This window comes from Pseudopipra pipra, chromosome 5 (assembly GCF_036250125.1).
Source record: "Pseudopipra pipra isolate bDixPip1 chromosome 5, bDixPip1.hap1, whole genome shotgun sequence".
NCBI lineage: Eukaryota > Metazoa > Chordata > Aves > Passeriformes > Pipridae > Pseudopipra > Pseudopipra pipra.
In genome coordinates, this window is record NC_087553.1 from 59,570,037 (window position 1) to 59,594,088 (window position 24,052).

Sequence of the window (24,052 nt, forward strand, 5' to 3'; positions counted from 1 at the left end):
GACATTTTTATTGCTAGTCATTTTGCGACTGTGCTACTTAAAAAGCGACTTAAGTTGGCATTTTTAATACAACTAAGCTTTGGAGACTTAAAGGCTTTTGTTTGGGAACTCACTAGAAGGAAATATCTAAGTGGATACTCTTCAAATTTCTGGCCAGTTCAATGCCCCTGTTGGAAAATCGTTCACTTCATTACTCTGCATGTTTTATTAGTGTCTGACAGCATGTGAAGGAGGACCTCCAGGCTCAGCAAGCTGGAAAAGCCAAGTTAGAGAGAATTTAGGGTCTTGATTCCCTGTGCATCAAGACACAATTAATGTAGCATGCAGGTTTGCAGCTCACTGACTGCACGGGCATAGGTACATGGCCCATATTCATTTTGCCTCACTGACCTGAGGTCTCAGTCTCTCCTGATCTCTGTAAGAAGTGTTTCTGCTATGAGAGGGATGGCCTCTAATGCCTGAGAATAGGGTCTATCTCTGTTAATTTCTCCATTTGATGACTTCTCCAGGGAAAAAAGAGATTCACCAAAAACATTCAATTTGGGATCGGCATGGCTCAAGAACTCTCCAGACAGCAACAGAACTATTTTTCACAATTATCCAGTTTCAGACATGGTCTTAGTGTTAAATTATTTTTTCCTTGAAGAGAAAAACATTACTTTATGCTAATTGTAACCATAAAATAAAAAGGGAAGGCACAACAATGCAAGAATGAATTCACAGGCAAACATACTTTGAAAATAAAAGCGTTAAATTACACTTTATTGCATAAGCTAACTATGTACACTGCAATTTTTATAACAATGATATATTGAATTAATACAAATTTTCACAGGCTTGTATGAATTCTGTACTGAATCAGGGAGGCGCTTTTTACTATTTTCTAAAAGTAACTGAACTGCTGGTTTCTTCATGAAGAAGGTAATTAATATTCCTCTGATTGTTTCACACAATTAAGGAATATGCCATACATAAATAAATTCTTTTCATTGTCATGAGGATAATTTTACTCTATGTTATCTCTATATTCTGAAACAGCTTGAATACAGATGGTTCTGGATAATAACCACATGTAAAGAAAAACCTCTAAGTTTTTACTAGCAATCATCACTTAATCTCCAAATCCATTTACTTTTGGGGGGTGATACAAATACTGTTTATTAAATGCCGTGGTTCAAGATTATTTGTCTTCGAAGTGGACTTCAGAGCTCAGGATATCCATTTCTCTCAATGACAGAGTGAACATTCTTAGAACAGACTCAATCTTCATGGTGTCAGATAAAAGTTAGTTAGATTCAATTATGATTTGGGATTAAGGAGAGACTGAAATGAATGTTAACCATGAACAAATCACTTAAATTGTGATTATGCTTGCTTTGTTGATATCTTTAATAAATCAGATAGGATATTTACATTTTTCTATTCGGAATGGAAACTACTGAATATTTAAGAGATCTGTGTTTGCATTTTCTAAAAATGCTATAGTAGATAAACAAAGCATAATCACACTTTCCCTGTGCCAAACCTGACCACCTGAAGAGATATTGTACAGGGAAAATAATAGTGTATTGGCTTTACTCCTGGTTCTATAGTAACATTTCCTAAAATTAAAATTGATAGCATTTAAATTTAAGAACAAAAGACAGATTAATCATAGTTTGAATAGAACATGAGCTCCTTTGAAATTCTTACTACAGTTGCTCAGCCTTTGTAAATCAGCCCTTGATTTTTGAAATGTTTATTACTCCCTCCAATGTAGACACAGGCTCAAAAGAGTTGTTTTAATAACAACAGTAGTAATTTCAACACAGTCCTCTTATTTTTCTCGATGCCTTCTTTTGAACTCAAACCAGAAACACAATAGATTTAAGTAATGATTAACTTTTTTTTGCCTTCTTTGGATAACATTTCTATTAATATAGGAGGAAATAATCCTCAAAAATAAAATTTTGGTATTTAGTTTATAAGAAAACTATTTGGTTTGCTTCCATGATTTTCTTCATGCAGTCTTTGAAATCTTTAAAGGAACAGATATCCATCCATGGTCAGTTGGTAGGGACCACCTTATATTCACATTGTACAGACCATCACACTGGCATAGACCTTCCATGTCCATGATGTGCATAAGGTGGCACATGCAGTTGCATAGAATTTGTTAGCCCAGAACACTTAGCTCCTCATAACAAGAAGGGCCTCCTGACACAAGCCACAGTTTCTCATCTATTTAACACACGGCATCTTCCTGCTCATACAGCCCATGTGAGATGATCACCCTCCCGTGCAGGTCTATGGACAATATTTATCTTATACCTCTGGAGCATATTGCCTGCTGCCATTTTGCAGTATCTGAAAGCCTTGGCACATTGTGGCTTATCCTTCAAAAAAGGGTTCAAATAAATGGGAAAGGCCTTGTCAGCATACAACAAAACTCCAGGGTGTTGACTCTTGCAGTGGTCACAACTAGGTATGCCCACACAATGTGAGAAATTAAAAGCTAGTAGCACTTCCAGAAAATGCTTTTCCCACATGAGCAGTTCCCACATGAGGCAATGCACCATGACACACAAGTGGGAGGGAAGCACTGGATTCAAGACTGTCAGGAGAGCAGTACAGCATCACCGAGTCTCACTCAGGATTCAGAGGCTGCAGTAAGGATGCATCCCACTCTCAGTCACCAGGGAGGTGACCTGGGACAGAAGGGCTGTTGCTGAGCAGAGCATGGCAGTCCTAGCTCTATGTCCCTTGCATGCGGGTGGAGAGGTGTAGTGGAATTGGGATGTGGTGGCTCCAAGCTTGTCTCAATCTCTCAGTGCTGTGCTCCTGCAGTGCTTATCTCCTGTTCATTAAAGGCTGTTCCCTTGGCTCCCTTTCATGGCCTACTGAGGTATTATTGCTGGAGGACTTTCTCAGATAGGAGGACTGAGACAGGATGCACCTTATGGAAGGAGTTACTCTCTGTGTCACAACCACATTTTCCTGCCAGCAGAACTACTTTCATTTTTCAACAAGAAACCGAGTTCAAACTAACAAGTCTGTGGTGTGGACATCCAGGACCAGAGCCCTGCAGAGAAACAGAAAGAAAAACAAGATAACAGCGAGGATGAGCCAGCCTCATTTCAAAATGCTACAGAAAGAGAAAATCAGACAGTCTGGCATTTACATGACCTTTAAGCCAAGTATTTGTGTGTGGCAAGATCTGTCTCCTAAGACCAAAAAGGCATTGACTTCTCTGTGCCCTCACTAGCTCTCTGGCTTTTCCTGGAGAAATGACCAGCTATCAATGAACATATCTGTGCAGTTATATTTTAGATTTGCACCTTAATTTTGTTTGCCTTCTATTCTGTTTTTATTCCCTCTGCCTTTTGTCATCCTCACATTTTCAGAATCAAAAATAGGAGACAGAAAACAGAGCTAAACACTTAACTGCACACACAGGATTAGGGCCACAAAACGAAACACAAATTTAAGAGCTGAATAAAATCCCATAAGAGGTCATATGATAATTTTTCTAGTGTGATTGTTCTTATTAAATGGGCAATGATTAATCTATGTGGATTTTTTATCAGAAGAGTTTTCCCTATAGTTCTCAAGAATTAAATGTCAAAATGGTTGGGCAGGGAAGGAACCTGCCATTAGGTGTTGCCAAATAGGAATGTTTCATTGGCTGCTTCAAAGTCAGTTACTGTCAAATATTTTGAGGAAGTGACCTATGCATGCAAAACAGAAATCAAGAGGTTGAATGGCCCTACAGCCTTTTTTGCATTGAGGATGTTTGTTTAAAGCAAGTTCCGGTCAAGAATAATTGAACTCAGTTCAAATTAGATTGTTGCTCCTCAGCTCTGTGAAATGAGGTAGATGATCACAGTCCACTTCCCATTAGCCTGTCTGCTTCGCTAAAACCACCTGCACAATTGAAACTAATTGGTGCCTCAATAGCAATATCAACAGAGAGGATGCAATTAAATAGTAATGTATCATGAACTATAACCTCCCCTTAAAGACACAGTACCTTTAGACACTTTTAGTGAGCAAGCTTGTCTGGCTGGCACTTGGAGTGGGGCTGAATTTACACCAGTGGGCTGCCAGTCAAGATCCAGTCACAAGAAGGAATTTAAGCCTATGCACAAATGAACATTAATAAGGATACATTTATTCAGTTAGAATATAGGCAGGCCTGGAGCAGTGGAAAGCACACAATACTCTATTTGAGTTGAAGGGATATGAGCCCTAGAGCTACCAAAAGGCCATCAGACACAAATCTCATGAGGGACTCCAAAACTCCCTTTCCTCCAGGGACTCATCCAAAGTCAGTGCAGCAACAAAAAGCAAATAACATTGACTCATACAGCAGCATATTTAGAGCAGACTGTACAGTGCTGCTGCTGGTAAGAGCAGCCTCTGACCAACCACTGGGCTGCTTTCACCTGTCAGTGCGAGTCAGACCACAGAAGTCTGCACTTCTGGTAGAAAGAGTTCCTCTTCTAACTCTATTGTCATTACTGAAAAGAATTTATCCTAAAAACAAATTTCAGAATTCTTGCTGCTGCCCTCTGATTCCCTTTTCTCTCAAGATACCTCCACTATCTCCTAATCCTACTACTGCCAGATCAGCTGGTGGTGTAAGTGCTGTCAGTGTCCAGGCTGCACAACCTTTTTGTAACCAAGAATAGCATTTTCCATTTGACTGGCTTCTTCAGACAACTCATACAACCCAGCATGAAACTTGTGGCATGTAGAGTTTGGCGAGGTGTCCTTGTTTTAACTGGGAATAAAGTTGATTTTCTACTTAGTAGCTGGTACAGTGCTCTGTTTTGGATTTAGTGCGAGCTTAATGTTGATAATGCATCAATATTTTAGTTGTTGCTTAGCAAAGTTTCCTCTAAATCAAGGATTTTGTAGCTTCCCATGTTCTGCCAGTGAGCAGGTCACAAGAAGGTGGGAGCGAGCATAGCCAGGATAGGTGACCTGAACCAGAACACCATGTTCAACATACAAACTAGGGGGAGTTGGCCAGAAGGGGACGATCACTGCACTGGGACTGGCTGGCCATTGGCCAGAAGATGGAGAGCAATTGTATTGTTCATCACTTGTTTTTCTGGAGTTTTTTCCCCTCTCCATTTCATTACAAGAATTATTATTCTTATTGTTTTAAATGAAATTATTGTTGTTGTTGTTATTATTGCAATTATTATTACATTTTACTATATTTCCATTATTAAAGTGTTCCTATCTCAACTCATGAGTTTTCTCTTTTTCCATCCCTCCAGAGGGGGAGTGAGTGAGCAGCTCTGTGGTACTTCTATGCTGCCTTGGGTTAAAGCAAGAAAAGAGGGAAGGTGACTGGGGCCTGAGTGAAGTTTGTCCTCTGCTCTCTTTAGTCAAAAATACTCAGCTCTGGCCTGTTGGATTGATCTTGCTCTCTGCTGCACTGCTCCTAAAAGGGCAGTGTGTAAGAAAGGCATGAGAGAGTCATTAAAGCACTGGATTTTGATAAGTTTTAAGACTTATCAAAAAATTATGTTTTTACAGATATATGAGCACCTGTGCTTCGCTGTTACTCTTTTTAATATGGAAGTTTGTACTTCGAATTTCTACAGGGTGCTTTTTCTTAAGGACTGTAAAATGATTAACAGGCACCAACAAAGAAAACTTCATACCATAGCTGGAAGAGAAGCAAAATTTTCTGCTTGAGTAGCTATTTTTCCCTCTCTCCAGGCCAGTTTGGACTTCAGATCATCAGTTCCAGAGCCAGGATTGAATGCCAGGCATCCTTCCCTGCACTCTAACAAATATTAAACATTTGCTCTAGCCATATTTGATGCCTCAGAGGGATTGATGCTCTGCCACAGCAGAGAGAATCATTTCCTCTATTGTTCAGCCTACAGATATGACAGTTCAAAGCACACTACTTTGTGCTTCTTCAGATTTTCCTGTGTTTGTTCAGTAGAGAATTGCTACTCACTGACAACCTCTGTTCAATAACATAAAATATCTGTGATGCAGCTGGAGTGATATCTGTTGATGTATCGACATGCACAAGCCATGAAATACTTCAAAAGAAATTGTAAAAACTACTTCTGATTCCAAATAATGACTATGCAAGACAGCGTTTGCTCTCAGACCATTGGTTTAAGATTCATCAGACGTGCAGTGCTCTCTAGGATGCACATGAAGGCTGGATTTCTCAGAAGTGATTAGAGTGCACACCTGCTCCTGATGTGACTCTTGCAGTCAAATTTTCAGATGACTCATTTAGCAAACTGATGTGCTTTGAAAGTCCAGCCCTAGATATGGAAGATAAATTGATTTTAAGCCTTCACTCTTTTTTATAAAAAGTAAAAGTCAAAGGTCAACTGCAAATTGCTTTTCCTTAAAAAGAAAGAAAATTCTTCACTTCTGAAGAGATGGTCCATTAAGTACCTGTGAACTTTCCCTCACATGCACATCCAAATTACAATAGGATAGAGAGATGTTTAAACTCATGAGTTTTCCAAAGCATAATTCTGTTCCTGATTATTGTGCATTTTAAAAATTTTGTGTAGGAAAAAAACACCACAACCAGAAAAATAAAATCATGAAAAAATTGCCTAGGTTTGCACATGAAAAATCCCCCACACTAATTAAAAGTGAATGTCTAAAAAATAGGTCTAAAATGCATCCAGTCTACAACTGAATGCTCATGCATCTTTATTTCTTTAATCTTTATTTCTTTACACCTTAACATGATTTTCTTTTCAGCTGACAGTTTCTTTCATCTGCCCTGTAGTAAGTGTAGAGGTTATCCTCTGGTGATTGTTTTGGTGCTGGCAAAGAACTAAACAATGGCATCAGCAGTGCAAGTATGAGTCAGCTGTGGCGATGCTCCTGCTATTTGGAGTTTTGCATAAGGAACTACCGCTGATTTATTTCTCAAGGGTCATCAAACATAGAGTCTGCAAGCAATAATAACTTTCTCATAGCTCTCCATTCCTGAAGCAGTGCAGAAAAAGAAAGAAACAGTATTACAGATCCATTGTTCATTTCTTTCTTGGATTGCTTTATAGAGTAAAATCTTTTTTCTACCATGTTTACCAAACTACTTTTCCCCAATCAACAGAGTTGTGTCTTCAGTCTAATCAGATCAGAATGGATATAAGTTATGTTATGTTATGTTACATGTTATAAGTTAGAAGTTATGATATTTTAATTTTAAAAATAAAAATACTCCTGGACAGGCACATTTATACTAGCAATGTAAAAATTTATTTTTACAAGACTCCTACATTCTTGTTTGCATCTCACAATAGAAATGAACAAAAAGAAAATTTTATCTACTACTAAGACTTAGAAAACTGTTGAAGGCAAATCCATTCCACTGAAATGTAGCTTTGTTTGGGATCTGGCTAGAAGGTCATTCATCACTTTGCAACTATATTTGCAGAACTCATGAACTTCTTAACCAAAGAACAAAATCTACATTATGCAATCCTGAGCATTCTGATATCCATGTTTAAGAAATATAAACACAGCATTATTCAAATTTATTTCACTTTGACTAAACTCCTTTTTTAAGAAAAATACACTGAAATTTAATTGTTCTTTTAAAGAACTCAAGAGGCACTGTAGCAAAAAAACCTTGATCAACTGTTTCAATTTTAAGAGCACACAGTAAAACCATTAGAAGATAAAGCTATGTGTCTTTATAATGCATAGTAATAAATTAATTAAATTACCCATAAAAAATAACAACAGCTACTTCATAGATAAATACAGAAACTTGGAAATATAAAGGATAAAGTACTTCAACCTAAAATAAAATAAACAGTAAGAGGCAGTGAAATGCTGTCTTAGTCTCAAAAGCCTTATGTTACTCATTTATTTTGTACTGAGTCCATTTATTTTTCTCTCATGCTCTTCCCTCAATGTGCTCAGTGCATACTAAACAGTATAACATGAACTGTATCATGCTGCATTTAAACTTGATGGTGCCTAAGCTTACCTCTGATTTTTAGAGACAAGGGTTATATTCAGTTTGGGAAAATTCTCTCTCTATTCCCTCTCCTCCCATTAGCATCTAAAATGTCATTTGTGAGTTAGCTTTCCCCCCAGTTTATTGACCATTCTCATGGTAAAAGGAAGAAAGCTGAAAGATAATTAGATTTTGAGTCTGGGTGAGTAATTTAAAGAGCTTTGCAAGTCTGACTCCAGGATATATTTTATGTCACCCTCAGCTTTGTTCATTCAGTATAAAAGGCTACATGTTACAAAACAGGATGGCTTAACTTCACAGAGCTATGGAAGGGCAAGGGGGTGACATACTCAGAGTTTAATTATGTCAGCCTTAATTTGAGTTCCATCATAATAAGTAAGTGTAACTCAACATGTTTAAAGTCAAAAAACCTGATCCTTCAGTAAGAAAAAGCAATGAATTGCCTAAAAAAGATGCTAGCTAAATGAAACCAATAGTAATAAAACCATTTATACCAGGAAATGTCCACTTCAACAAAAAAACACAAACCAAGGTAAAACAAAACAAAGGGCCTCATCTTGTCAAAACATCCTGTGAAAAGGACACATTTCCAATTTTGTCACAAATAAAGTAACAATTCATACCAAAAACACCCAAACTTTTTTATAAAATGTTAGTTACCATGAAACCCTGAGAGTTAGTATATCTTCTTTGCACCTGCAACAAATAGAAAACAAAATAACAGGAAATCAACAATTTTGGCGTAGAAAATGGTTACCCAGAAAAGCAGTGTTTTTCTGAGAAACACGGTGTTGTGTGCAAAAAGTTCCCGCTGATCTAAATTTGACCATGGCATGCAGACACCGTATTGTCAGGTAGTGAGTCTGTTTGAGGAAGCTGCAAACTACTAAATCCCCCTCAATCCCTTTTTCCTGGTTGCGTACCTTTACCCCAAATATTTTTTCACATTCCTCAAAGCTTTCATTTTTTTCTATACTTATTAACTGCTATGAGGTCTTCAGTCTTTTCTTAGTAATTCTTCAAAACTTGTAATTCTCTCTACACCCTCTAGACCTTCCATGTCATTCTTATCTTCCCAGTTCTCTCAGGTCTTCCAGTAACAAAAAAGCATGATTCATCTCTTTAAAGTTTAGCTATGCAAAAGTTCAGCTGTCTAAATCAGTCACCCTTGAGTCACTCTGTAGAAACAGACAGATCCAAAAGATGACATGTCTGCTCTTAAGACAGCCAGTTTATTTTGATGTTAATTAACTTCTAAACATATAAAATCAGGCAAGATGGATACTACTGACCAGGCCTATATTTTACCAGATGCAGCCCTTCATTCTTTTTGCATGCCATATTTGAATTCCAATTAAAAATTGGCACTATAAATCCACTATAGGGGAAGTTAGATGCAGAAATATTTACTTCATTTACTTGGAGTACTTTTATGATGCACTTTTTTTGTATAAATAGCTCAAATTTCATTGCCTTGTTTTACTTTGATATTGGATTACATTCATGTCTAATTTGCTGCCCTCTGTCTTCCCTAAGGTCTCTTTTAGCTTTAGCCTCTTTCTATCCCATTTAATATATGTTTTCCAGTTTATTTTCTTCATCATGTTTTAATTCTCATTTCTGCAGTCTGAAATTCCTTTTACTGTATTGGAGCCCTTAGGTCTTTTTTTCCTTTTCTCTCTTATATCCCTTACAATATAGTTCATGTCCTTGAAAATACATTAAAAGAATTATATATCTTGATCTTCTGTCCACACTAGATTTTCCCCTAATCAAGACATTATATAGGTTTGGCAAACTACTCAAATGCTGTTGTTGGAAAGTGAAGCTTTTGATGGAAATGGTGATCAAAACCTCTTTAACTGAAATTCATCACATATATCACAGGCAAGCAGAGTTGGGCAAAACATTTCTGAACAGTTCTAATTCCAATTTATTTTTCAGCAGCAGACTGGTTTATTTGCTGTAATATGCTAAAATTTCTATGGACAGCTGGAATGTGGGTTTAGACAGCCTTTGCACTGTAAAGTTCATTTCTGCAATGGGGAATAGGAGAAGTAATTTTCCTCACCCTGAAGAATGAAGTCTTAAGCCAAAATAGTGAAGAAGGTCAGATTTGAGGAAATGTAGGGGGGGGAAAAGCAGAGTTCATGGTAGCAAAGTCTGTTGGTCAAGACTATACATAAGTGGATTGCCTTTGCCTGTCGTGTTAGAGTTCTTTGACAAATCTGAAGAAAAAGAGGTAAGAATTATTTCCTATTGCATTCACAATTTCATGGTGTTTAATGGGTGAACACTATGAAAAACATCAGGAACACTATGAATTGTAATTTCATCATGGTATCACCACACACTTGCAACACATAACACACAGATATGAGAACTGGAAATTATAGTATAACAATTGGCAGTGTTGCTGATTAGCTGCGGACCTCAGGTGAACAGACAGTGGGTAGCATTTAACACACTGCCTACAGTATTTCACAAAAGGGTGAGAACTGACTTTATGAGAAAGGTATTTGTTGGTTTTTTAAATTTGAAGCTCAAAACATTGCTAAAGACAGCAATGTCATGTAATTTTGTCCTTTTAGTTTTGTCATTAGACTTCATGGGATCCTTGTTCTTAGGAGCAATGGTTTAACCACAAAGCAATACAGAAATACCTCTTTTCTCGACTCTTGCATCAGAATCGAAGGCAAAGCTTCCATTACAGATGTCTCCTTTCACCTATAGTATAGTAAGGTGGGGAGTACCAATGTGAAGAAAGATGGAGATGAACATGAAGCAAAAAGTCTGAAAGAAGATGGTTAGAGAATTATAAAATTAAGGAATTCAAATTACTTGTTATCTTCCTCTCTTAAGAATAACTTTTATTTTCTTAAGAAATGGAATTTAAAGATTCTATTTAAAATGAGTAAGATGATTACAGTATTTGAGAACAAAGAACGGGAGAAATTAGGCACAGAGTTCATTTTCTCAAATTTCAGGCAACCATGCCACAGCTCTCTCGGTTGAGAGGAGTCTGAAAACCTCTATACCAAGTAATAAAGGATAAAAAGTCTTCCCAACACTCCATCAGAAAGCCAGGCCTGAACCGTGCCCTAGGTAAAAGCAGGAAGAATCTTGTTGATACCACAGGCCCCTAAGCTTTGGTTGCTAAATAAAACTCAGAGAGAGTGCTAAGATAGACACAGACTGCAAGACTGCTGTTAATTTAAATTCAGGAAAGAATTTTCTCCTGAGCTCATACCTGGCAGCTGGTTTTACACAGACTGAGTGATCAGGGCAGCAACCAGACATCTAATGCCATTAAAGGTACAATTTTGCCCCATCTATGTCCATTTGCTCACCTCCACGGCTTCAGAGGACAGGGAATGCAGACCCTAGAGGCCAAATACAGATCACAATAGGAAACTGATAGCTTTTTTCTAACCAGTGCTGAAGAGAAACTCAGCAACATGGACATGATTATATGATTTTCTGGCAACAGCATTTCTAAGGGACCTCTTTGGGAATACTGGCATGCCATGTATCTGAAAACTGTCACTGCAAACTTGTGCCCTGGGACAAAATGAATTCCTAGGATCCTATGGCAAATCTGAGAGATGTCCTATTTAATTATGTGATCCCTTTCCAAAGCATATCACATTACTTATAAAACAGTTTAAATTACTCAGTTCCCTCCCTCTTTTGTCAGACAGTTCCATAAACATGCTTCTTGGATGGATAAGGAGCCTTTTTCCAATTTCCTCTCTAAATTTATTCATGGTCAATTTATAATCATTTGATCTTTTGCCAATACCATCCTTTAACTTAAATAATAATTCTCCTTCCTTAATATTTACCTCTGTAGCATGTCATTCATTCATTTAATTCACTTAGTTGAAAATAATCTTAATAAATGGGAAAATGTTGTAGCTATAAAATTAAAATGCACTATGATGACCTTTACTAAAGTCTGGCACTAACCTGATTTTATTAAGTATCAGAAACATTATAATAGACATTAAAATGTAGTGGTATTCCCACATTATGCAAATCTATCTGGACTCATTTAAATTCTTTTTGTCTTTACTCTTCCACCTTTTTCTACACAGTTGAGTTTCACAAATTAAGAAGTTTCAATATTAAGCCTAGATTTTTAGAAAAGAATTTGCATATTTGTGTCTGCAAATAAAGATGTGAAAATATACGTTCAGAAAATTCAATGGCTTACGCAACTGATCAGCTATTTCTGCAGTGTGTCTTTCAGGTAATAATTATCACAGTTGTCTGTACAAATTAGTTACTTTGAAGTACACACATTTTGCACCTACTCAGAAGAGAAATTGAAATGTGGACCATGCAATTAATAAGTCTGCCCAAATCTGCCAATGCTATTAATGTGTTCAGTAGACTAAATACTCATCAGCAAACTACTGACTTTCTGGTTTTTGCTTTCCTGTGGTTACTACGCCTGCACTGAAAAATTTTGCATTATCTGTAGAGCGAGTTGAGTGTATCATATGTCTGACTTGTGCTTTTTTATATAAGAGTACTGTTAAGTTTGCCTATAATCACCATGGCCAGTCTTCGCGATTGAAGATCTGGGAAAGGTCTCCACCCACATTTGTTACAAGCGCGCTGGTGATACAGGGTTTTGCAAATGCGGGTAAGGCCTTTGAGCCTGCACAGTGGATTTTTTAGGTGAGCCACAGTGTGCGCTGAACTGAGCCCACCCTTTAATCCTGAGGTTCATCTGCCTGGGCCAAGCGAGTTTGGACGGTGGCAGCGAGGTCCTCAGGACGTAGGTTTGTTTAGAGTGACCTTCTCTCAGATGGATGGCCTTACAGGGCTGACGAGCTCCATCTGCCCGGGTTTAGAGTTGTCCTTCTCTTCTGTTTGTTCCGGGGATCCCCTCTCATCTCCCATGATGGCACTGTCCTCACAGGCGAAACTCCCATTTTCTCACTCCTTTCCGTGCCTGGGGCCAGGCTGCGCCCGTTTGCCTATGATGATATATAGGAATAATACCAGTAAAATTGTTTGGTGAAAAGACTTATTCCTTTGATTCAGAAAGCCAGATTTTATGACATTATGAACTGATGAAAAAGGTCAGGATTTTCTTACAAATGTCATGTCCTTAAGGCCATTGTTTGATTTGGAGTCAAAACAGAAATATGTATTGCCAAGAAATTCTGACCACATCACAGCCTTTGACTGTAGTATTGTTCTTTGTACTGAGAGCGGAAGGATATGTATATTAAGACAACAAAACCCATTTACCAACATACATGACCTCTAGGATGTCTTCACAGATTCACACCATGGTTGAGGTTGGAAAGGACCTCTGTTGGTCACCTGGTCCAACCCTCTGCTCAAGCAGGATCACCTAACACAGGTTGCCCAGGGCCAAGTCCAGACAGCTTTTTAATGTCTCCAAGGGTGGAGATTCCACAGCATGCTTGGTCACACTCACAGTAAAAAAGTATTTCCTGTCTTTCACTTTGTGTCCATTGCTTGTTGTCCTGACATCAACTTGGGACAGAGCATCCTCATTGCAGCCTTGTGATGTATAGCAGGCGTGAGGAAGAGACATCTGTGACTCTTTTGACTGCTGGTAAAAGGGATGCTCTTCCCCATATGCAAGTTTCCAACTTTCGCCATAAGCATGTTTCTGCAAGCTACATGTGTGAGGCTGAATATTACACGGTGCTACCCCGCAGTGTTGCTGACCACATGTCCTTGGAGCTGTACTGAGTTATATTCATTGTATCTAGCAGGCAATTTCTTCCTAGACTGTAAGCAGTACAGAAAATTGGACCTTGCCATCTTTTAGTGACAGAAAACATTCATGAAGGAAAAAAAAGATGTATTTTCAAATTGAAGAGTTTAATATAAAGGACAAAATATTAAGCCCTGTGATCCTCTAGGAAAGAAAATATCACTATCATATTCCAAGTGGTGAAATTTTTAGGTATATAACATCATAAGTGTAAGTAAATTGCTCTGGCACTCAACTGAGATTTCTTCTTTTACATCCTGTAGTTTCTCTTTGATAATAGAAGAGTGTATAACTTGCACTTCAGCACAGGGATTGCCCATGTAGTCCTGTACTTCCACCCAATCTTTTTATGGACACCCTAAGCTATTATTGTCAGCCTACTGAAACATGATATTTTCACCTATTGAACATCAAATTGCAACCTCACAACCATAAATAGGTTTCAATAATCAACTTGGGTTCATAAATGAAACTATTTATAAAGAGACTATTTATAAGTAAATCTGTATTCCTTTATTTAGATGAAAAAGTACTATGTGAATTAATAAAAATTACTAATTTCCACAAAACCTTTAGGCTGTTAAATCCTTCATTCCCATAACAGTAAGCATTCTGAACTTCAGAAAAGCTACATCGTGGCTTAGTTACTCATGGCTTTTCCTCAGCCACAAGCAAACAATCAACTCACAGCCCTGAAATTTGTGCAATGTATTATAGCTGCTGTGCATAGACATTCATTCATCCACATTTGGCAAAATGTGCAAAGCACTGTACAGTATATTAAAAATTATCTGTATTGACTTCCCCTCATTGCTCAAGCCATGAGGCATTCAAGATTTCCAAGATTTCTTGTGAAACAGTGTTGTACTTGAAGCTTTACCATCCTACAGGGATTTTACAGTCATTTGTCTGCATTTACAGCATTATCACTTCTGCACATAAAAATATTGTCCTTAGCTGCCCTGAGAAATAAATATTTAACTGATGAGATCTGCAGTATAGCTCTTTATCCTGTGGAATTCTAAAGTGATTAATGCATTTCTGTGCATTCTGTGTAACATCATGAATCAGCTTTATTTGGACACAAAATGTCATTGTGGCTTCCTGTGTTTTCCTTGAAGCACAGTAATTCTCAACTTTTTTCAATAATCATTATGTCCTTTCTGAAATTCCTTCTTTTCTAACTTCTCAGGCTCAGGTTCTTACTTGTTAGGTGGGAAATGCGAGCTATTTTTCAACCCGTGACACCATCCTTGGAGGAACCCTGGCCCCAGTTTGAGAGCTACTCTCTGAATATCTCAGGGCACATTCCCAGTAATCATTTGTGTAATTGCTCCAGGAGACCATATTGTTTATTATTTTTCAAACAAAATGTCAGCTATAGTCATCCAGAGTATTATCAAGCTGTCATGTTTGCAACATGTTGTGAAAATAAATATTTTTATATTACCATTGCTTGGTATTTGAGTCAAGTAATAATACTAACATTTTCTTTGAAATCTCCATGGTATTTATTCTGTTTTGTTATGATTCAGATCAATTATATTGCATATAAATTAAACTCTTAAGTATGTTGTTGAAGAAGCTAACAAAATCTTTTTTGTTGCAGCTTGATAATTCTTTTCTTCATATGATGCTCTCACATAGGAAGAATTCTTTAAAAACTCATCAATTTCTGAAAATGCACAATGGAAATACTCTTAATGCTTTTGAGGCTGAAAGAGAACAGGCATCATAAAATAATTTGTCTACACTGGGGATACATATCTTCATTCTACGTTACACATATTCAAATCACAGTAAGGCACTCAGGACAAAGAAAAATATCCCAATATTTTCCTTGTCCTCAAATCTTTTAGGAGAAAAACTTAACAAAATAAAAGAGCCCCCAGTCTATCCTCTACCTACATTAATTCTTGTTTTGCTTTCTTTTGTTTTGCTACGTCCAAGATGCTTTTGTTCAATATAACTATTCTTTACACTCTCCTACATGTTGTTCCAGCACACCTACTTTGGCAGGTACTGGCTCTGCCTTTATAGCAAGTCCTTCAGCTGTCACATCATACAGAAAAATTGAAATAACATTTCAGTTGAAGATTTACAGTTTGGTCTTTAAATGGTAGATTTTCACAGACCAAATGTCCCTCTTGCATAAGCAATCAGTGCAACTGCTGCTTTACCAGTTCCTAACTTTGATTTCCTACCAGATATCCTCATTGGTACATTCCATTACCAGGGTACACTAATTAATTCAACTCTTACAGTCTTTTGCATTGTAATAGAATGCTTGAGCAGGGATATGATGGATTCTCATCAGATTGTTTTTCATAATTAATGTTATCTTGTTTGAGATGCTAGACAGCCTTTTGGGTTTTGCCAGTGTGTCAACAAAATGTGAAATGTCTGGTGCACTATTGTAGTGCCTTTAGTTGTCCAAGTTTTCTCATAATAAAGTTAGTGGCAAATCCAAACAAGAAAATTATTTCTCCCTCACTTCTTTTCCACAGTCTCAATTATAATGGCTGAGGGTAATGCATTTCCAACTGTTGTCAATGGCAGTTTTGGCCCTCAAAAAATTACTAGGAGCTGCTCCATCTCTGCTTCCAAATATGCCAGAACTGGCCCTAGGAATATAGCACTGATTCCTTTGTATTCTTCAGCTGAACCTGAAAGACAATGTCTAACACCAAAAATTGAGCAACATATGCTGTGCTATTTGAGTAATGCTTATAAAAACAAAACCCATAACAAAAAGCCCACATAAAAATAAAATCCATATAATCCATGTCTTTTTCTCATTAGAAAGTTGAGCTGTTTGTCACAATCCTTCTATATTTCTACACATTTTAATTCCAAGCTTCCTCATGGCATATGTTAAGGTTACACATGATGCTGCTTTGGTGTTCTCAGTGGTGCTTTAACATATTGCTGAAGCTCAACTACTGTTTTGACCCTTTTATGGAGAAGGGAAAAAAAAAAGGCAAGCAGAAATGTTGTTTTGAAGAGAAACACTGAAATATTTGCTTTTAGCTTTATTTTAAATTTGTTTTATTTAAAAGTATGAGAATAACCTAATGTACCAGTACGAGGCTAACTGGATGGAAAGCAGCTTGGCCCAAAAGAACTGGTTGGTCCCCGTGGACACCAGGTTGAACATGGAGCAGCAGTGTGCCCTTGCCGTGAAGCAGGCCAGCAGCCTCCTGAGCTGCATTAAGAATGTTTTCAGCAGGTCAGGGGAGGTGATCCTTCCCCTGTGCTCAGGCCTGGTGAGACACAGTCAGGTACTGTGTCCACCGCTGGGCTCCCCAGTGCAAGACAGACAAGGATGCACTGAATTGCGTTCAGCAAGGGGACACAAGGGTGATTAAGGGATTGGACCATCTCTCACACAAGACAAGGCTGAAAGAATGGGGACTGTTCAGCCTGGAGAAGAGAAGTACCAGAGGAATCTTATCAATGTATATAAATACTTGACAGAAAGATGTAAAGAAGACATAGCCAAACTATTCTTCATTGTGTCCAGTGACAGGACCAGAGGAAACGGCCAAAAAAATATAGAAAATTCCATCTAAACATAAGTAAGAAACTTTTTGTTATGAGGTTGGTCAAACATCAGAACAGGTTGCCCAGAGATGTTTTGGAGTCTCCCTACTCGGAGATATTCAAAAGACATCTGGACAAGGCTCTGAGAAACCTTCTGCAGCCGATCATGCTGTAAGCACAGGGGATTGCCACAAAGCTGATCAGAGGGCTGGAGCACCTGTCCTATGAAGACAGACTGAGAGGGATGGGGCATGTAGTGGCAGGACGAGAGGGAATGGTTTTAAACTGAAAGAGGGTAGGTTTAGATTAACTATTAGAGGGAAATTCTTTACTGTGAGGGTGTTGAGGTATTGTAAAAGGTTGTCCAGAGAAGCTGTGGATGCCCCATCCATGGAAGTGTTCAGGGACAGGTTGAATGGGATTTTGAGCAGCCTGGTCCCTGAGAAGGTCCCTGCCCGCAACAACATGTTGGAACTAGGTGAACTTTAAGGTTCTTTCCAACCCAAATCATTCTGTGATTCTATATGCAGAGCTGTGAATCTGTAGTCTATAGCATGCTAAGCATAATACACACTAACTTACGGACTCTTAATAAATACTGATTTGCTGTTTGCAACCTAAAGGTGTGGTGGAGGGTTTGAAGGTGGCAAGACAGAAATTAGTTTGCCATTTTTTTCTTGAAGATCCTGAAACTATTAGTTTACCAAAAAATTCTTATTAAGGTACACTTTTTATAATACTACATTTTTTCTAATTGACAGAGTGTATTTGAATAACTTGAAAGATTAATAAATCTGAATTAAAAATCACCAAATATCATCAGTTTTATTTTGTGGAACCGTCATATGTTTTCTCATGGGCATCTTCACCTGGGTTTTTCACTGCTTTGAAGTGACTCTAGAATTGCTAAATTTCCAAAGTGCACATTGAGCAGGGATAAGAGCAGGACACAATTTAGTGTAATATATAATTCTACTGTGAAATAAAGGATCTAATTTAGCAGAAAGGACATAGTCTGGATTCACCAGTGTAACTATGTGTTAACAATATACTTCCTTCAAAATTCTAGATACAAGAAAAATAATAGAACTTCAGCCTGATATATATTCCTGTGTTTCCACTTTCAACTGTATATTCTAGTCTTCCTCTCAGCTTCAACTATGTAAGTTATGGGTTTAGGGGTGAGGGAGAGAGTTATTAGATATTTTTTGTTTGAAAGAGGGTTAGAGAGCAATGAAGCTGTAATGAAAACTTAAACAGGAGATAAAACAACATTGACTTTCTTTGATGAACTTGTTTTATGCACTCCCACTATAGATGCAATTACAGTGCATTAGTGCAAATTACCGTGATTTACATGGGAAGTTTTGTGCTAGATTAAAAGAAAGGTAAAAAAATAAATATTCTACTGTTACTGAGCAAACATTTTGCCCTGCTCAGTTTCTTCACCTTGAGAAACAAAAATAGCTACTGATTTTCTTCTCTGTAATAATACCATATATCTTATTAAATCCTCTGTAATTTGCTCCATTCAATCCAGTTTTACAAACACACTACTTCAATAGTGCATTATTCATCGTGGAAATATCTGTTTATATTATTTTTTCTAGTGAAATATGTCATGATATGGCTTTACCTCAGGGATTTTCATTCTCATTACTTCTATACTTCACCAGTTTTTACACCTTGGATGCCATCATTGTCTTAACTTTCAGTGACGATGTGAATGAAACATAACAGTACCAGAGGCTGGATGGGCTGTAGCAAGACCTGGATCATTCTCCAATGAAGTGACTTATTTTGAAATTTTGCTATGTGTTTTTGTAAAGTTTCAGCAGTAAGCACTGTATCCTTTTCATCTCTTTAATTTCTCACTCATGAAGAGACACCATGGTGATATTTTCATAACTCTATATTAAGACAGTGTATTTGCACTGTAAAGGACTATTAACTAAATTTCATAATAATCTTTTCCTAAGCACCATTAACATAATTAACAGCCTGTTAACCAAGGCATTAGACCTTCAGTATCACATAATAAATTGTGAGTCCACAGCTGGTAGGAGACCCTTTCAAGAGAAACACTGCTCAGGAATACAACAGCTAGAACTGTGAAAATCTGTTTGTTCAGTGGTGGAGAACTTCCAGTGTCCATTAGAGAAAAACAAATGTCTGACTTAAATTGCTCCAAAAATGTGCTTAAATAAAATATCATACTTAGGAGCTGCACTTCCACCAGCTAGAGCTCCATCAAAAGTGGTTAATTATTCTTTTAAAGACTGCTTCCTTAAAGGACATAATTTTGCTACAATAGCTATAAATTGGTTCATTAACTACCCTTCAGCAACAATTATTTGATATTATGGCAAACTATTTAGAGAAATTTTAAATCAGAGAACAAAGATCTTTCTGGGCCTTAGGAAGTAGGTAAGGAAAAAGCTATCACATCCACCCATCTTGAGACACCTTGAGTAAATAATTTGGTAGTAGCTAGTACCTTAAAAGTTTCCTCAATAATTTTAAAATGAGTGCATCAACCAACATCTATAATTCTTATACTGGGTTCACCATGCAAGTCTTAAGTTTATGAATTTTAATTTCCTTCCCCTTCTTTTTTAAAACACTACCACACTGTTACAACAACATTAGAGGAACATAGCTCAAGACTCTTTTTCACATACACCAGTGCCTTTTCTTATTTGTCTGGGGAATGAACTGCTGTTAGACCAAATTAACTCACATGGTGCGACACATTTCACTCAGCCTTTGCCACAAGAGCTGCCACAAAAAAAGTTGCTATGTCCTACTTAGGAAATCAGTACAGAAACAAGCAGCATAATGGCAACATTATGGGAACATTAATAAACTGTCAACCACTTAGATCACTTTAGAAAAGTCTAGGGGCTACGTGGCTGCCAAAATGATTGCTACTATGTTGTCTCAATGTACTAGAGCAGAATAATCAATATAGCTTTGTAAATTTGAGATGAACTTCAATGTCCATCCTGAGCTTTCCAGTAGCCTCAGATCCTAACACTTCTGCAAGATATGACTTGAAGAAAATATATGTATCAAAAAATATATAATTTGCCATTAACCACCCTTTACTTTCCCAGTCATTAAAACAATCAGGTTTTGTGTCAATCCAAAATGAGCTGTTTTACATAAAAACTTTTTCTGTTCCTCTCCTGAGCTGTCACGTTCCTCTGTTGTATGCCTTTCATTTTTTTATTTACTAGATTTTGCTAGGACTTGTTTGGTTGTTTTTTTGCAGCCACTCATTGTATGAGCAACCAAAGGATGAATACAGAGAACAGCAACAAAATGAAGGTGAAAAGGTAGAAAATGCTGCTTTGCTCTTTTAGATGTTGAATTTTCTAAGGCAGCCACACTCTTGGTAACTGAATGCCATCATTTTGCTAGAAGTGTGGAAAGGAACAAGAACATCATGTTTCTAACCTCAACTCAAGCCTCCTTATCCATGTTGTGCACTATCACTGCCATGGGCTACTTTAGCACATCCACTTTACCTCTGGAGGCTTTGCACCCTTTCTTCAATGCTCAGTTAGGAATAAAGCTTTAGCTTCAAACCTGCAAGTCTCTCCTCAAGATCACTTTTGTACCTATTGTGGACTCTGCAGGTGTGACAGCATCTAGAACAGCTGAGCAAATCCTAATCACAGCCCCCAAACACCATTGTAACAGCAAACATAACATATCCATGGACTAAGAACCACATCCAAGGAAACACATACAGCCAAGACAATAGTGTAATTCACCTCTATTTGTGCTCCAATATTAAAAAACTTTACAAGAGAGTTACAGATAAAGAGAAAACACAGTAGTCAGCGTTCACGTATGAAAGGGAGTCAGACCATAGCACGACTCCCAACAGATTGCAGAGCAAGGAGCATTGCACAATACTGGGACTGTGGATTTGCTAATATTTTTAACAAATTCATGCAGATCCTAATTGTACAGCCTCATTGATGGTTGCAAACTCATATAAACCTACACCTTTATGAGTCAAGCTTCTTTGCTCTTAGAAATAAAGGAGAGATTTTAATACTTATAGGGAGTCAAAGAAGTAAAACTTTCTTCCCCTGTTTCTACATTTTGTAGTCTGAAAATTCCAACCACGTACTGTACTGTACTGTACTGTCAGAAATCCTTCTTCAGGATAGAAATGGAGGATGTGAAGGAATAAAGTGTGTAAGAGCAGATGGTTTTTCTGCTCAAACAACCTGACACTGGATTTGGAAACCCCAAGGGGCTGGTCCTACTCTCAAGTTTACTCACATGAACACTACTCAGTTCAACACAAGATGCTGCAATGAGGTGATCTAAGGCATGTCTCCAGAGACACAAGGCTACGGAGCAGAAAATCCACATGAAGAAGGGAAATCTTAGGTATAAACTTATGTTTTGTGGGAGTTTTTGAGAATTTCTTCTTCCATCCATCTTCCTGATATGCAATTGTACATGTTGGAACTAATACATGTTCCATTCCATCTCTGTGGATAAAAAACAGATTTTTTTTCACCTATATTTTTAGTATAACAAAATGAACACACAGTTCTCCAATATCTGCCTTGTAAATAATCACAAAAGCACTCATTTCTCAGATTTCCATCACAAATATTACTGTCACTTCAGTCCACCCATCTTCCCTGAAGACAAATAATTTGATCTAACAGGGAAAAGAATTTGAGCATAAACCAGAGTTCATGCACACAGGGGAAATCACTAAGGAAACCAAATTTATGATCACTGTACTGTGAATAAATAGCTCTTTGGTACATGCTATAGAATGAAAAAAAATACATCTGCTAGTTTGTTAACACTTATTGCAGAAATAAATACAATGTAAAATAAAAAGGTAAATCCTCACTGAAAACAAAATATGATTTGCCATTAACATTCAGTAAATCTCTCTGTTGAAATGACATTAAAATATTCTTGCACATCTTGACCTATACTGATCTGTCAAAGAGTTCTATAAATCATTATTTCTTGATCATGATTCTATGGCTAGACTTTCCATTTCACTGATGTTATCTGTGGTTGAGATTGGGATCAGCTCCAGAGGAGAAGACTTTCACTAAAAACAATTCCCAGCTGAACAGAGTAATGCACAAAGACAGTGAGAGGCTCTAATGATCAGAACCAACACACTGAGCTGCAACTCTGAAGAGGCAGCAGGTTATGTAGGGTCTAATATATGAAGAGTAGATGCTGACTGTGTCAAAGAACAGAATTTCTGGGCAGGCCAATCCATTGGTCTGACAGCAGCAGTCACTCTGCTTCCATAGGACTAGGCTAACATGAGCAGGATGACTAACTCCCTCTCCCCCAGGACCACACAATTCCCTGACAGCAATATACTTCTCCCTCAGCACCATGCAGCTCTTTTTTGATCTCTCTTTCCATAAGGAAAGAAGAGAAGTGATGTCACCTCTGTTTCAGAGGGCAATCACAGGCCCTTTTCCTACGCGGGGGGGGGGGGGGGGTAGAGGGTAAACTCTCCCATGCAGGTCCCGAAGAAGAGCCTGGTAATGGCACTGATGTGGGACCACAGCTTGAACATGCACTTCTCTGGCAGTGCTTTGGGCCGCCCCAAACTCTCTAAAAAGTCCTGGAAGAAGGGATTCACTGTGTCCCGAAGAATTCATGCAGTTACGTGAAAATTCAGCTTTACATTAAAAAAAAAAAAAAAAAAGTCCAAAAAAATTTTATCTTCTATCTTTATGCTTGCACAGTTTGAATATCGCAAGGCAAAAGAGCAGAATTCAATTTTCAAATGCTTTACCATAACATGACTTAGCAAGCAAACTCAGGTTTCTAAACATTTGGGTGTGCACATGGTAGACAACAGGGCGGTGGCTAGGAGTTTGCCACAGGGAAATTTGTGCTGGTATTACTGAAACGGAAAATTCACAAGTGTGTAGGCAGTGCTGGGATGCTGTTAGAGGAAGCTGGGGGCTCCTACAGACCAGTAAATGTGGCTGAAGGCATTATCAACCCATCTGTCCACCCCCTTTTCTCTCCAAAATCAGCCTTCCCGTAGCAGAGGCATCAGAGGCAAACCTACCTGCTGCTCTCGGCTCATCAGTGCTCCAAGCTGCAGAGCCACCCGACTGCTGCAGTGACAGAGAGGATCACGGCGGCTCCTGGCACCCTGCTCCAGAGTAGCAGCTCACGGCAGCACGGGGCAGAGGAGAGCTGAGAGCGGTAACACCTTGGATCACGGCTGCTCAGTCTGACAGAGCCCATCTGTCAAAGCCCAAAGTGAGAAAGAGGGAGAGATTACACAGAAACTGTGGTTGTATTAAGGGGACGTGTAAAGTCATGCTTGTAATTAAGTCAGTTACTGTGCTCGGTATTTGTGCACAGTATCTGTAGCAGCACATTCAATTAAAATTAAAGAAAAGAAAATAAATCTCAGCTGGAGCTCTTCCTGGTAAGTGCCCAAGTAGGAAGTAGATTTGTATTGTCTGAACGATTTATGTTTGTGAGCAATTAACAAAACAGATTTTTCTATTGATTCTGTACTTTTCACTGATAATTATGGAATATTTTGGAGGTGAGGGGCTTCCAGTCTAATTGAAATAAATTATCCACTCTAAACAAGCAGGAGGCAAAAATACCCCATATCTTATCAAATTTTAGGGAGAAGAGTGTTTAAAAATTCATTGTTTCTCATCAGTTTTGAGGGGTTTTTTAAAGTACACATATTTTGAAGTCTCTACCCATTGCCACAGTGGGCAAAAGAGATC

The 24,052-nt window shown here is 37.9% G+C and overlaps 1 long non-coding RNA gene across 1 annotated transcript; it reads right to left on the minus strand.

The window, feature by feature from the left end:
• Window positions 1-733: 733 nt before the first annotated feature.
• LOC135414915 (uncharacterized) lies at window positions 734-23,668 on the minus strand. Its single transcript, XR_010430903.1, has 4 exons — window positions 23,368-23,668; window positions 10,041-10,197; window positions 8,630-8,665; window positions 734-3,061 (listed from the first exon to the last, which is right to left on the minus strand). It is a non-coding gene; the product is annotated as an uncharacterized LOC135414915 (long non-coding RNA).
• Between the last annotated feature and the right edge of the window lie 384 nt (window positions 23,669-24,052).